The sequence below is a fragment of the Pieris brassicae genome, unplaced genomic scaffold (assembly GCF_905147105.1).
Source record: "Pieris brassicae unplaced genomic scaffold, ilPieBrab1.1, whole genome shotgun sequence".
Lineage (NCBI taxonomy): Eukaryota > Metazoa > Arthropoda > Insecta > Lepidoptera > Pieridae > Pieris > Pieris brassicae.
In genome coordinates, this window is record NW_025576068.1 from 15001 (window position 1) to 15905 (window position 905).

Sequence of the window (905 nt, forward strand, 5' to 3'; positions counted from 1 at the left end):
GCCCTAATAATAATTATATTATTATGATTATGACAATGTTGATGTTGTTGCACTAGACACACCATAATAAACCATAAATAGTTTTTCTTACCAGAAGAGTTTTTATTTTTAAATATTCAATTTTAACTAGAAACGTATCGCTATCGCTAACAAAACCCCACACCACACACCACCACACGTTACACACATATACTTGACAGAGTAGATACTATCTACATATATATCGACAGAGTTGTAGATATCGTGCCGTTGAACGGCATCTTGTCGCGTCGCGTGGCGATCTTGTACGAGAAACATTTTCCTCTGACATTGTATCGGAATAATTATTATAATTCATTATTATACATACATACATACATACATACATACATACATACATACATACATACATATTATTAATAAATATAATTGTTTTTTTTGTTTTTTCTTTTCTTCAAATAAACCCACATTGCCATTTCTCTGAGCGTGTGCTGCGAGCTTCAACGAGAAACATTCGGCGCGAAACTGTCGAGCGGCCGGCCGTCGCGCGCCGCACCTGTACGAGAAACATTTTCCTCTGACGTTGCATCGGAATAATTATTATAATTCATTATTATACATACATACATACATACATACATACATATTATTAATAAATATAATTGTTTTTTCTTTTCTTCAAATAAACCCACATTGCCATTTCTCTGAGCGTGTGCTGCGAGCTTCAACGAGAAACATTCGGCGCGAAACTGTCGAGCGGCCGGCCGTCGCGCGCCGCACCTGTACGAGAAACATTTTCCTCTGACGTTGCATCGGAATAATTATTATAATTCATTATTATACATACATACATACATACATACATACATACATACATACATACATATTATTAATAAATATAATTGTTTTTTTTGTTTTTTCTTTTC